At 34.7% G+C, this 14,763-nt stretch overlaps 1 protein-coding gene across 2 annotated transcripts in view; it reads left to right on the forward strand.

Annotated features, from left to right (window-relative positions):
* Positions 1-14,763, forward strand: part of LOC131074568 (uncharacterized) — a 155,041-nt gene that overhangs the window by 54,616 nt on the left and 85,662 nt on the right. The window lies entirely within an intron of this gene.

Genomic DNA, 14,763 nt, shown 5'->3' on the forward strand with positions numbered 1-14,763 from the left:
TCGCCATGCCATCTATGCATCTAATTAGCTCATCTAGGTACTTGGGTCACTGGCACCTGTGCACATGCCTTAACCTACATACATCTGGATATTGCCATCCTTCAATTGCTTCAAAGAGTTGTGACTTGTTTTGTGTGGGTAAATGTTTGCTACTGGAACTATATTATGGTCTGGGCAAAGAAAAGGCTATAAGAGCATTCCTTTTGTATTGCACTTCCATTGTATCATTTCATGCAAGATTTATGTTCCTTGGTACTTTTCTATCTAGCATAATATGCCATGTTGTACAAAATTGGTCCTCCAATATGGATATTATATTATGGATGCAAGATATGTAAAAATTAAGTTGCAGGAAACATCCCACCCCTAATTCTGGCTGAATGTTTCTAGTAAGGAAATGGGTATCACCCTTCCTAGAAAACATTGATATGGCTGCATAATTCTTACTTTTGCATCTAAATGACTTCAAAGCCTTCTTGTTTGATTGAATTTATAGCTGAAATTGAAAGTTGTTTTGCTTAATTAACACATTGCTTACTTAACGTTGACATTGCTATTGATGCATCATGCACAAGAGCATGTAACACGAGTTTTGTGGACATCACTTTGCATCTATGCATGTTTGTTTATTAGGTGGATGGAATGGCCTCATATATTGTTCATCAGGTGGAGCATTTGGTTGGCCATCCTTACCGGTTACCCACTTCGTGTTTCTTGTAGGTCCCAACAATGATGCTATCCACATCATGTTTCTTGTAGGCATGAGCATGTATTTTAAGGCAACAAAAAATTGGGAACAAATGCCAATTTAATTGTGAAATTATTCGATTACAATTTTTTGAATTAATCAAGAAAACTTGGAAAATTATTAAACAAATTAATACAAAGAGGAAAAGTTGTAGGTGATTTTTTTCAATAATGAATTGCAAGTTTTTCCAAAAGTTAATCATTTATTCATTAAAATCTCACGTGCAATATTTCCTCCATAATAATGAAAATTTCAGCATTTTATAATTTCCTAAGATTTTCCTCATTAGTTGAAAAACAATTTATGTTTTGGTTTGGCAAGCCAATCTCGAGAAAGTTTTTTGCTACCATGACTTCAGTTTCAGAGTAACCAATGTATATAATAATATCAAATGTTATATCATCTCTTAAGTATGATGTTAAACTTAAATCTTAAGATCAATTAGAAGTTTTCGAATGGTTGTTTTCAAGTAAAGATAAGTGATGTTGTTCTTCAAAATGTAACATTGAATTGCCTCTATACCCCATGCTTCTAAGAAAATAAATGGAGCACAAACTTTTAGGGATTTGATGTCATCTGTGTTATAACTCTATGGAATTTTAGATAAGGTCTCGACCTTGATCCAAGGGAGATTGATATCTTCCAAATGCTAGATGATAAAGTTGATAGCACCAATTCTATCTTTTAATTATTACAATCAGGCAGCTGCTATATTAAAAAATTCCTACTTGGAAACATCACAGAGATATTCATATGAAAAATAATGTATTTTGTGAACTTTATATTTAATTGGAATATTTTAATACTTAATTAAGATGTTAAATTTATCAACATTATTGAATTTGTTTCTTACAGTTCATTTTCCTTATCAAATATTAGGACCTATAGACAAATTAAAACATTTTGTAATGCTATCTATTCTAAACATACTACTGGATAACCAGAAGACTACTTTAATATAGAGTTAAAGATTGTTTGATAAGCGCTACTTGACCTTCATTGTTTCGTTTGGGTGAGTTGGGCTCACTAATATGTGGTTTGAAAATACTTGTCAATATGCTTGCCCATGAAATTATCAAATCTAAAGCATCAAGATTGTACTTGGGAATTTTATTTATAAACCTGATAAAAATAATTCTTATGATCCTGATGATAGATTAGGAAGTAATAGGTTTAATAGAGTGATTTGGAGCAAGAGTGGTCTCAAGGAGAGTGATCTTCTTTGTTGCTGCAATGTTTCAAGAGACTATTTAAAATTGTCTTTTGTTATTTCCACATTAACTATTGAAATATTTACACACTTTAAAATAATTTTGATAGTGGCCAGTTAATTTTAGTAATCAGACTGAGAGTCAATAACAGAAACTGAGAATGCAACACATCATAGCATAAGAGCAACATACAAGAACACAGCAGTACCCTGGGAAAACCTCCCTCTTGGAGGAAAAACCCAGCAACACTATTCAGATCTGATTATATTAATGTCAGAATGTAACTAATTACAAGTACACCCACCTAGGGCTTGAGAAAATCAACTTATCTGAATTACAAGTTCTGATCAAAACTTGACCAAATCCCAATCACATATAGGGCAGTCTCTAGGGCAGATATCCTTTACTCAGAATTCACCACCAAGTAGGGAATACTTGATCAGAGGTCTCCAGAGTTGCACATTGGATGAACTCACTCAACTGAGATGACATTCGCTGCTGATGTCCAATGTCTGATCGCTGCTCTGCTGATCGTTTGTCTTCTTAAAGATTTCACAGATCTCAAGATATGGTTGCTGTCCTTCAATATGTATTTGCTGAGCCTTGGATAGATTCGCTGACCTCCAAGGAAGATTCGCTGATATTGCAGAAGGACTCGCTGATCTTCAAGATAATTCGAATCTATGTGAAAGGCTTCAACTTGCCTTGACTTTATATGAGTTGCAATGCCTTAACTTTGCTAGGTTGGCCATATGAAAATTCCTGCCAAAATATAAACAAATAATTTCATTTTACAAGTTACAAGTATAGGTCGTGACCTATTTACAAGTTACATAATTTTGGTGCTAAGCCATATTTTACATAATGTTTACACGTTATACTTGCAAGTCACAGCACGTTACATATGTATTTAACATAAATTGCCCAAATAGGGCTCAGTCAATACGATGACAAATTGCTAAGGCCAAAAGGCCAATTTAGAGAGCTAGGTCGGCCCAAGCTAGGAATCCGACCTAGCTATAAATAAACAATTTCCACATTAATTTATTGAAATATTTACACATTTTAAAATAATTTTGATAGTGGCCACTAATCAGAAGAGTCCATTTGGGAATTGAAAAGTTTTGTTGGGGAAGTGGGCCTCATAAGGGACAACAATGTTGGATAAATGATGTTTACATCAATTGCTGGAAATTATGGCACAGCTATTGTTGGAAGATTTCATACTAGATTTGGAGTGTCACTTTGACAGCAGTTGAAGTCTATTTTTAGGGAGATCTTTTATAGGATTTTATTTATAAATTGGTCACTTATTTTAGATGTTGTCACTTTTTAACGTTATTTTTATATCTTTTATAATCTATATTTAATGGGACAGTTTGCTGTTTTTAGTTGCTCGATTTTTCAGTGATTTCAATGCCGTATGATGTAATGTCCCAAACTGAAGTTTTTCTATTTTTTCCCTTTCACAATGAACAAGCATGCAATCTTAACACCTTTTGATCACCAAAATCCTGATATGGACAAGGTGAGAGCATATGATGAAAGGGGTTAGATTGATAGTACAGTAACATGTTTGTTGGTGACAAGCTGAATAACTCAACATAACAACTGTTACGAAAATCTGGAAGTAATGGAATACTTATTTTGGCATCCAATCTTCCAAAATAATTGGATGTTGAAAACTGAAATTAATCGAAGCTGGCTTTGGTGGCAAGCCTTCCAGAATAAATTTCAAAATTTCAGTATGGTGGAGAACCATGCAGATTAACCTTTAGAAATATAAAGCTAGAAGGTAAAAGATTTTCTAATGTTCTGGCAGCCTAGCCATCTAGAACAAATTACAAAATTTTAATATGGTGGAGAATCACACAGATTAACCTTTTGAAATATAAAGCTAGAAGGTAAAAGATTTTCTAATGTTGTGGCTAGATTACAAATTTACAGTAAACTGGCAGAAAATTGTCGTACAATTTAATATACATGCTAAAACTCATACAATAACTTTGGAATTACAACAAACTCTTCTGATATCATTTCTATCAGCAAATATGTCAAATATAATGATCAAGATTAATAAAAGAATTGATGAAACAATAACATTCAACTATATGTCCAATCATAAGAAGATATCTTGGTAAAAAATGAATTAAATGCAACCTCAAATGATTGTTCAAAGATGATACTAACCCTCTATAATTGTACAACTACTGCAATCATTCCTCAAATCAGTACAGCACACAAACACCTTAACATATTTTCCAGAAGATCAGAACAACTCTGAAATCAGCCACAAATTCCTTCTCAAAGTTAGAATTACAACATTACGGGGTTGTATGGTTTATACAAGGCTGAAATTTGTGTTGAGAATGCTACAGCACTCCTCAAATGCCAATTTCTCCTTTAAAACATGTGTGGCCTGCCTCTACATGTTGTATCCAAGATATGATATTGTACGATCAAATACAATCTGGAATGGTACTATGTTCAATATGATTTGCAATCAAATAGAAATAAGATAAAATCCTCTACTAGGGTCTAAAAGTAACTCTGCAACTGATTAAAACAAGAACTTCACAATCACAAGCTGAAAAACTAACATTTAACACTCCTGTAATAGTTTTATGGAATTATTTAAATGGATAGGAGGGTTTTCATCTTCAAATATGTTTTGCCAAAGGGTCTTGTCTTAGGGAAAAAAATGATGAACAGGATTCAATCTCAGGAACTGAGAATCAGATGAAAAGCATTAATCCTCCTCCTTTGCCCAATTACTTATTTTATAAGCATTTTGAGGCAATAAATATTATTTTCTATTTTCCCCTTTCCCCTGCAAAAAATATTTCAAAGAAGTGACTAGAAGAACTTCTATAAAATATATTCACTTTTTTGGACCTTATTCTTAGCGTCATTGGTCCCTCTTTTAAAACAATTTTTTTAATAATAAAACATTAGTTGTCTTTTTATGAATTCAACTTAAAGCTATTTTTTTGACAATTTAAATTATTAAATTACTTCTCTTGCACCACCCCATTAGCCTATTAGAAATAAAATAATAGGGTAAGTCTTTTCATTGGACCTATGCTTGAGAAGGGGATATGGCACATGACTAGTTGTTGTACTATAGGCAAGTTTTTTAGCTATTTTTTATCAATCATTTTTGGGGATTTGAAACTCTATATGAGTTGCCTCTATTGTAGTTCGTAGTAAGTTGATTCAAAGATAATTTCAGTTTGTGTTTTCAGCATGTTTAGAGTTTATATTGGTTGTCCACATTTAAATTGTGTATGGCATTATTTTTTCTGCTGTAAGTTGTTTATGGTGAATATTATATATGCTGCAACTAATTTTCTATTGCTAAGTGTGCTTTTCATTGGCTTGGAATATTGTCTTTGTTGAACAGTGAGACATTGGTTATAGAATCTTCATTTGGTATCACAACATTTGGTTCGTTGTGGGTTTTCTATTTTTAGGTTTTTGTTTCAGATATCTTTAACAATTGATCATGGCAACTTCTAACTCTCTTCTCATTGTAGAATTTAGTGGACACGATTCTAGCTATTGGAGCATCAAGATGATCATTCTTTTGCGATGAAAAGATTTATGGAAAAATTATTGAAACTTGTTATGTCTTTTGGGCCATTGTTTTCAATCAATAATGAAGCCAAGAAGAATTTTCAAAGGTTTGTTTCATAATTAGACTACTCTTTACAAGAATTGCAGGTGCTAAAGCAACCAAGGATGCTTGGAAGATTTTACAAGAAGCTTATCAAGGTAGTGATCAAGTTAAAGTAGTTAAGTTGTAGACTTTGGAGAAAGAATTTGAAAATTTGAGGATGTAAGAAACTGAAACTATAAGTGGTTGTTGTGTAAGAGTTAAGGATGCGGCTATTAAAATGACTACTCTTGGAGAGATCATAAGCAAAAAAGTGGTTGTGAGAAACGTGTTTAAGGCCTCTAACACTGAGATGCAACCATTTTGCCATCATAATTGAAGAAAGTAAAGATTGGACAACTCTTGAGTTTGATTATCTGGTTGGTTTTCTTATGTCCATGAAAGACTAAGAGACATAGTTGGAGAAAGTGGATAAAATAATTTTGCTTCAAAAGTGAGGATCACAAAGAATGAAGGGGAAGAAACTAGCAACAAAAGTAACCAAGGGCAAGGCAAAGCCTGAATTCAAAATTATTCAATAGAAAAAGAAAAATGTTTTGTTGGAAGAGGAAGAGGTAGATTTGATAAAAGAAACATTCAATACTATTATTGCAACCAATATCGTTATTTTGAAAGGGAATGAAAATTAAAGTTGGCAATGAAGGCAAAAGTGCTAATTATGGTAATCAGAACTAAGAAACTTTTCCAAACAACTTCCTTTATCATATGACAAAAATGAAATTAGTCCTCAAGAAGTGTGATATTTAGATTCTGGAATCATACATCAAACAATAATGAGTTGTTTTCTGCAATATATTAAAGTTTTTAACAATTTTTTAGAGGTTGCAATAAAAAGAGATAGGGAGGTGAACACAAAAGAACGTAAGAAACATGTCAATGATATTTATTATGCTTCAACTTTAAAACAAAAATTCCTAAGTGTCAATGATAATTTATTATTCTCGAACAGCTAAGGTTATGTTTGATGATGGTAATGTACAATCAATAACAAGAATTGGGGAAATAGAGCTGTTATAATTATTCCATTGTCCAAGAATAAAATGTTTCTATTATTTTGAAGACCATAGCAAAAACCATGCCAATATGATATTGCAGACGAGAGTTGGTTTTAGCATCTAAGGTATGGAAACTTGAATTTCCAAAATTTGAAGTTTCTAACATCACAATAACATCACAAGAATTAGTTCATGGTTTTCCAAAAGCTAAAGATCACAAGGAGATTTGTGAAGGATGTGCTAAATACAAAAATGCACAAGAATAGTTTCCAAAAGGTAGAGCATGGAATGCTCATTATCCAGTTCAGCCCATTCACTTTGACATTTGTAGTCTGATGCAAACAAAATGATTTGGTAACTCATCATATTCTCTTACATTTATTGATGAATACCAAGACAATGCTGGGTTTATCGTTTGAACCTCAAAGTTGAAATATTTGATACATTTAAGAGATTTACAGTTCTCATAGAGAATGAAAATGGATGTAGAATAAAGCTTAAGGATTGACCTATTAAAATGATAATTATATCTATTCTATAATGGTTATCTTAGTTGTCGACTTATTTAGCCTTTTAGTTGTCAACTTATTTAACCTTTTAGTTCGTTTAGTTTGTCGACTTATTTAGCTTTTTAGTTTGTTTAATCTTTAAGTGTAACTATTGCTTCTTTTATAAGAACGCATAGTTAGCTTTTTAACTTTATTTAGCGTTTTAAGCTTTTTAGCTTCATGTTGAATCTTTAGTTTTACGGTTCATTCTTTTTAGAACATTGTCTTGTAATTCCTTTATATACGGTTGTATATTCGTAATTAATTCATTCAATTATTTTTCATGGTATCAGAGCAGGTCGATGGGATTTTTTAGACTTTGGTGAATTTTTTAATAAAATTCGTGGAGGCGCTACCTGGAAAAATATTCCATAATTTTTTTAAGTGATTTTTCTATGAAAAAAATATGATTGCTGACTTCTGTTCGAGGGTTTTTGGGAGATTTTTAAGATTCGTGGGTTTGTGAACTTGGAATTTTTGAAGGAGTTGTTTTGATTTTCAAAGGGTTTTTTTCTGTTCTTCTGTGTTTGGGCGTGAAGAGACGAGATCACGTTTTCTTTTGTTAGGCGAATCTTTGTGAGGGCCGCATGAGGGTTTCGTAGCAATTTGAGTCTCTTTTTTTTCATGCCTTTGTTTGAACGCCTGTCTTTCGGGGACAGATTTCAGCGTTTTTTTCGGCACAAAGTTGTTTTGTCTTTTTTTTTTTTTTTCTCGCGGTTCTAGTTTTTTTCTAATGGCTTCCGTGATTTTTCCGTCGGCTTTTGTGATCTTCTGTTTTTTTTCCATGATGCGGCGAGGGTTTTTGTGGGTTTTAATGCCTTTTTTGTGTTTTATTTGTGCGCGATCTCCTGCCCTCTTCTTTGGTGCGTTGGGTCTGTGTTTTTTTTTGCGGCAGCAATCATGGTTCTGTTTACCGTGAGAGTTTTTTTCGACACGCAGGCTGGGTTCTTTTTAGCGCCAAGGGAGAGGTTTGGTGAATGTATTTCCAAACATAATAATCGATGTCTGATTTTATACCATGCTTTGTGGGTTTATGCTCTTCTTGCTGGCTAGGGTTTTAAAAATTTTTTTCCCTCAATTATTTCTAGGTTTTCACGATTTTTACCTGAATTTTTTTTTGAGGGTTTTCATGACTTTTTCTTGAAAAATTGTATGTGGGTTTTCATGATTTTTTTCCTGAAAAATTGTTTGTATTTTTTCATGATTTTTTCCTCAAAAATTATTTGTTGGTTTTTTCGATTTTTTCCTCAAAAATCATCTGTAATTTGCGAAGTTCGCATGGGATTTTGTGATTCGTGAAGTTTTCAGGGTTTGATGGTTTTTTCCTCAAAAATCGTGCTTTGTTGCAGTATGTTTTGGGTCGCAGCTGGGGCGAACATCTGCAACTGTGGTATCTTGCAGTCTGTTTTGTAGTAGTTGTAGTGAAAGTGCTGAGTGCTCATTTGCAAAAGTTTTTTGCGTTTTTTGCTAAAATCGTGTTTGTTGCTCTTTGGAGGGTTTGTCAAATTTTCCTCAAAATCGTGGTCTTAGGTTTTTTGCTTCTGTAATTCGCGTGTGACAGTTCTATAATTCGCGTGTGAGGATTACATCCGCTTGGATAGCTTCTGGTACTCTTGGTCATTTACATTCTGTAGATCCTGGGAGGATCTCCGTAATAGCAGAGTGTTCTTTGCATTTGTGATCAAAAGACCTGTTGTGTCTTCTGAAGGGTATTGAATATGATGACCATTAGGGAGGGTATTGTTGACGTGTATTTTGTACACTGCCTAACACAAAATAAAATACCCAAGAGTACCTTATCCTCTCTTGAATAAAGCCTCTGATTGCTGAAGATATCGCGAAAAAGGATCAATCAGGATGACTCCAAGGTTCTTTGATGTAGGGTCTCTACGTGTGGATAAGCTCGCCGTGGTATGATGTGATTTGCTGGAATCACAAGGGGACTTACATTTGATGATTGAACTTCCGATCTGCTTTGCTGGAACACAGGCTCTGACTAACTTAGACTTGAAAAAAAAATGAAAAAAGGATAAGGGCGAAGAGAGGATCTAATCCTAATACTAAGAATGTAGGAGCAATGATTGATCTTTGATGAAACTCTAACTAAGTCTTGTTTTGACATCAATGGACCATCTCCACAAGGCTAGTGCGATCTTCTAAGAGAAGCTTTATGATGTTCAAATCATCACTGCAGGCATAGACACCATCAAGTTGATGCATATCAATGAAGAAGCGACAAATTGAAATTGAGCTTAAGCTGAACGATTCCAGTTGACTACACAAGGCAAGTCTGCAATCAACAAACTGCTAGTAGTATGGATATATGAATTCCACCATCAATCAAACACATTTCTTCCACTCATCTAATAACATGAAATCAAATACGAGAAGTATAAAGACCATGCAAATTGTCGAATCGACCCATAAATTTCACCATTTCTTCAATGAAGTTTTACAAGTCTCTTACAACAACATCTTGGCAACAATCTTTGCCTTCTCTCTCTACTCTACTCTAATTGCTATTCTATCAACTTCTAACTACTCTCTATTTGCTAACTGCTTCCAACTATTTTCTATCTTATTTCTAACTGCCTTTACAAAATGAAATGCCAGGGCTTATATAGTGCCCACAATACAATTTGATGGCTTAGATCAATTCGAGATCAATGGCCAAGATTTTACAATGAAAACCCTAATTAGGGTTTGTTACAACCATTACATAACATTTAATGCTTGACCAATGATAAAATTGTATTGCTTGGACACATGTCCTTTCTAGAAAAAATCGACCAATGGATAGCCGGGGTAGGTACATCGGAGTTTGTACCACCTTCCATGAGTTAGGTACATTGAATCTGGACATGCTGAGGTGGACCACACTGACTGGAGAAATGATGACTAGGATGCCACCTCATCTGACACTTGTAACTTGGTAGATATTCAACTTGATGTTGTTGAGAAGCTAACTTTAATTAATTCATCTGGAGCTATCTGCTTCTTCAACGAGCCCTTGTTCTAACTCCATGTGTCCTTGATGTGCAGGATGATGATGTACCTCGCCTTGGAACGCTGGATTGAAAGAGGTCACCCTTGTCCTGGCTTGATCGTCCCGGCGAAGATCGTCCTTGATCCGGCTTGATTTTCCTTGATGAGATCTCCATTTGATGCCTACACAACATTTCAAAATTAGTAACATGATTTTGCAATGAATAACTAGATTAGATCTTAAATTTTAGGAAACTTCATAATAAGTCCTTGAGTTATCATTTCCTAAACGACGATTGAGCTATTGGAATTCAAAATTTCAAAATTCAAAATTTAAGCTATGACGATCAACATTCAAAATCAAAACAATAAATCCATATCGCCATACCTCACTTAAGAGCTAACACTAGAATACAAAATGAGGATTGCCTAAGCAAAATTAACGTTTGAAGCCTTTGCCACATGATCTTCAAGGATAATGAACGTCCTTCTTATCAACTCGCCACCCTTGGGGATGTCTTTGACGTGGTCTTTGGCAAATTCGCCTAACTTGAAACTCGAACTCCTTTGATAATGCTTGTGCCTTCCTATTGATAAGACTCGCATCTTGAACACAATTCGCACCTCCTCTTGAATGATAATTTCGCACTTCCTTTGTATACTCCAAATCGCATACAAAAAGATGATAAATGATGATGTGAAAATGAAGTTTTCACCTCCCCCTTTATAGACGTTCACCCTCATATTGACCTTAGGCCGACTTTGGTGAATAAGGCAAATTTAAAATAAACTTAAAGGCCGACCCTTGTAAAATGAAACAAAATTTAAATCAAGCGCCCCATTTTTATTTATAATTAATTAATTTAATGCCTATAAATTTAAATAAACTCGATTTTTTAAAAAAGGCAAAAATTAATTAATAAAGGCCCATGTGCTAATGTTAAATGCTAACTTTAATTGGATTTCAAATTTATCGATTTTTTCCTAGCATTTAATAAAATCTAAAGAATGTTTTAGCGCTAAATTTGGAAGAGGTAAGGACACAAACCTATCGCTCTGGTCCCTGACTGAGGGACAGGATCGAATCTGATGTTTTCTCCTTGGTCTTTGTTGTTTCGATCTCCAATCTTCATCATATGGCAAGTAATAACGTTGTTTCTTCATTCCATTTTACTTCACTTGGCTTCTACGAGGCATATTTGATGTTTTGGAGGATTATCGCCCTGGTCCCTTGGTGAGGGACAGGAGCGAATTTGATGTCCTAGCCAAAATTTTTCATTTTGTAACCTTTGTTTCTTGTTCATTGTCTTCCAAACGATGTCCTTGATCTTGTGTATCCTTGCCTTGTCATGATTTCGAAGGAAAATGAATGATCTTGTGCAAATCGCCCTGGTCCCTGACTGAGGGACAGGAGCGATATAGGTTCCTTGGCTCAATTGATGACCTTTTGACGCTTGATTTCTTTGCATATCATCTCCTTAAGCCACCTTAGATACTTTGCAACCTCGCAAAACCTTGACTTGGCATGAATTTTGAATGAATTGGCAAATATGGTGATTATCGCCCTGGTCCCTGGCTGAGGGACAGGAGCGAACTTCAATGTCCTGGGCTCATGTTTGCTTTCATCAACTTGCCATTGCTTTTATCGTGTAAAATGAAGTCTTTTGATCCCCCTTGGACACTTGAAACGTGTTAAACCTTCAAAATTTAGGCCTTCATGAAAATTTTGCTCTGGTCCCTGCCTGAGGGACAGGAGCGAACTTAGGCATTTGGTGTAATTCTTTCAATATTGGCGACCTTTGACACTTCGTTCTTTATTGAGACGCTTCAAAACGTCCTTGCCACCTTTCACCTTGACTTGGAGTGGTTTTAAATTTGGAGGAAAGGCACATAACTAAGATATCGCCCTGGTCCCTGGCTGAGGGACAGGAGCGAATTTGATGTTTTAGGCTCCATCACACTTTGCCAACTTCTAAATTTACCTTCAACGGTCTTGTTGTGCCCCATCTTATTCATCTTTGGCTTGGAAATCATTTAAACTTGGCAAGAAATTCATCTAAGACAAAAATCGCTCTGGTCCCTAACTGAGGGACAGGAGCGCCCAGGCCAATATAGGTCTCATTTGGTGTCTTTCAATCTTCAATTTTGTCTTCAACGAATCCGTTACATCGTCTTTGCTTGCCTCAAACTTTAAACTTGCTTGCTTTTTGCCCAAAACATGCCTCATGAGGAATTTCGCTCTGGTCCCTAGGAGAGGGACGGGAGCCATACTGAACTTCGCCCTGGTCCCTGACTGAGGGACAGGAGCGAATTTTGCATTTTGGTTCATTTTCCTTCACGAAGGCACTTCAAGTTATATTCAATTGATAAAACATATCTCCTTTGACCCCTTCAAATCGTCAAATTGTTCAAATCTTGCAAGGACAAGGCAATGTTTGATCTTGAGCTCCGGTCCTCCACTGAGGGACAGGAGCGATTTTGACTCCTGGGGCATTTCCGTGTTCATGAAATTCTTGAATTTATATTCAACGGAAAGATCACGCCTCTCTTTACCACTTCCACTCGAAAAATCATCTTGATCCTACAGAGACAGTAAGATTTTTGAAAACGAGCTCCGGTCCTTCACTGAGGGACAGGAGCGATTTTGCTCCTACAGGCCAAAATATCAAGATTTTATGAATTTAATCACTTCACAAGGCAAAATAAACCATTTCCAATGCCCGGGATCAATTATCAAAAAACTCAAAATTTGGTCAAAATTACTCAATTGGACAAAATTCACAATTTCATCATCAATACTTAGACAAATTTAGACTCTGCATTCAAAATTCTAATTGAAAATAGACCATTCTGGCGAATTCACTTTATTCAAAATTGCATCCTACGAAAGGAAGCTCAAAAAGCTCTCAAGACTGACTGGACTCTGGCCTGAAAACGTCAAAATGAAAAACCCTAAGGCTTGACCCTAATCCAGACAACTGACAAACTAAACCAAAACGCTAAAAAGCAAAGCGAAAACGAGCAAAACGAGCAAAAACATGGGTCCCCATTTGCAATGGGGCGATGTGTGAAAACGTCACAATAGGTATTAAAATAATAATTATATCTATTCCTTAATGGTCATCTTAGTTGTCGACTTATTTAGCCTTTTAGTTCGTTTAGTTTGTCGACTTATTTAGCTTTTTAGTTTGTTTAATCTTTTAAGTGTAACTATTGCTTCTTTTATAAGAACACATAGTTAGCTTTTTAGCTTTATTTAGCATTTTAAGCTTTTTAGCTTCATGTTGAAGCTTTAGTTTTACGGTTTATTCTTTTTAGAACACCGTCTTGTAATTCCTTTATATACGGTTGTATATTCGTAATTAATTCATTCAATTATTTTTCATGACGATGGAGGTGAATTTTGTTCAAAAGATATCATAGGTTATTGCAATATAAATGGCATTAAAAGACAACTCACAACTGCCTATACACCTCAGCAAAATGGTGTAGTAAAACCATACTACTATTGAAATGATGAGGAGCATGTTACAAACAAAACAATTGAGTAACTCTTTTTGGGCTGATGTAGTTGCTACAATAGTATATCTTCTCAATAGGTGTCCCATTTGTGCACTTGATTCAATGAATCCATATGAAGCATATCATGAAAGGAAGCCTAATGCTAAGTTTTATAAAGTTTTTGGTTGTCTACTATATGTTCATATACCTAATCAAAATTGAAAAGTTGTATCCAAAGAGTGTGTTTTGTAATTCTATTGTATACAAGGAACAAAACAAAGCTTATAGTCTTTATAATCCTCTTATGGACAACATTGTTGTGTCAAAGGATGTAATTTTTGATGGAGTGTTTGGTCATTGAAAAGACTATGCTGACATTTCTAAATCTGATTGTAATCATGGTGTTATTGATGATATTGCTAATCAGCAACTCATTAGTATTTCAGTTTCAATTACTACAAGCCCATCAAGTAGCCCTTCATCTAGTTCTATAGTAAAGAAATGTAAGAGGATTTTTTTTCATTTTATCCTCCAAGTCAAATAATGGATGCAAATTTTAACAAAAGGATCACAAGAATTCAAACACATGAAACACATGAAAAAGATCCTAGAGGTGAGGTGGTAAATTCTGTTTTACTTTCACAAGCTACTTTTGAATTATCACGTTTTGAAGATGCGTGTGCTAATGATGTTTGGGTGCAATCAATGCTTGAAGAAATGAGTCAAATCCAGAAGAATGATATGTGGGAGCATTTAAAACATCTATATGTCAAATAATGTATTGGTAGAAAATGTGTCTACAAAACTAAGTACAAGAGCGATGGTAGTGTTAACTTCACTCAAAGATATGGCCATAGATTATGAAGGGAAATTTGTAGTGTTGGCAAGACAAGAGACCATTAGAATGGTGATTTTAGTAGCAACTCAAAAGAGATGGGCCATACATGATTTGGATGTGAAAAATGTTTATTGAATGGGTACTTACAAGAGAAAGTCTATGTACAATAGTCACAACTTTTGAAGTACAAGGTAAAGAAGATCAAGTCTAAATTTGAAGAAAGCTTTATATTGCCTCAAGCAAGCACCAAGAGTGTGGTAT

This window comes from Cryptomeria japonica, chromosome 3 (assembly GCF_030272615.1).
Source record: "Cryptomeria japonica chromosome 3, Sugi_1.0, whole genome shotgun sequence".
Classification (NCBI taxonomy): domain Eukaryota; kingdom Viridiplantae; phylum Streptophyta; class Pinopsida; order Cupressales; family Cupressaceae; genus Cryptomeria; species Cryptomeria japonica.